The sequence below is a fragment of the Helobdella robusta genome (assembly GCF_000326865.2).
Source record: "Helobdella robusta unplaced genomic scaffold HELROscaffold_8, whole genome shotgun sequence".
In the NCBI taxonomy this organism is placed as follows: Eukaryota; Metazoa; Annelida; class Clitellata; order Rhynchobdellida; family Glossiphoniidae; genus Helobdella; species Helobdella robusta.
Window position 1 is genome coordinate 66,015 of NW_008705459.1, and position 962 is coordinate 66,976.

Below are 962 nucleotides of genomic sequence, written 5' to 3' on the forward strand. Positions count from 1 at the left end.
AAATTTTTAAATAAATATTTTGTAATGTTGAATATATCCATTTTTGATTATAAATTTTAGAATGTAAATTAATTGAATAATATAATGTTTTATGTTTACTTTGATTTATTTATAATTTTTATTACAAATGATCAAAGGAAAATTATGAACGCACCCACGCGGCAAAACACACTTGAAAATTTTTTGAACGCTTCTTCCGTCTGATTTTCATTTTAAAAATTCAAATTTGAGTTGCGCTAGTAATAGTACTGTATAAGTATCATAATTCATAATCATATTTTCAGTTTTTTTTAGAAGATTAATTTAAATATATATGGATCGTTTTGTGAAGCGAACTAAAAGGGCACATCCACCAGGTTAGATCACCATACGATATGAATTTGTTCACTAGTAGCATAGAAATTGTTAAATAAGTGTTCAGAGTTAAGTTAAATTTAGTTTATTTTTTTAGAACTACATGAAGGCGATAGTTTCGATAATCATAATGAAAAAGTGATTGTTAAAAATGATGAATCATTTGAGCAAGTAGCTTTGCACGATAATGACGAAGATAACAAGATAAAGAATAATGAAAAAGTCTATCAACAAATGGATTTTGTACATAATAATGATATTGGACTGTATGTGGGCAGCAGTAATAAAACAATTAATGATGATATAAAATTTGAACTTCTACAAAATCCATGGAAACCAGAATTTGGCTACAAATTTCCGTATTCAAATCATTAAAAATGGTAAAAATGAAAAACGGTACATTTTGAAAAGTCACTTGGAAACATTTAATGCATGGTTGACATACTCGCATGTGGAACAAGGTTTATTTTGCAGGTATTGTGCTCTAATGGCTGACACCGGCGGTATTAGTCATCAAACGCCATTGCAAAAATTAGTAAAAAAACCACTTACATCATTTGCAAAATTATTAGGCAAAGATGGTGATCTCAGCTGTCATGAACAATACA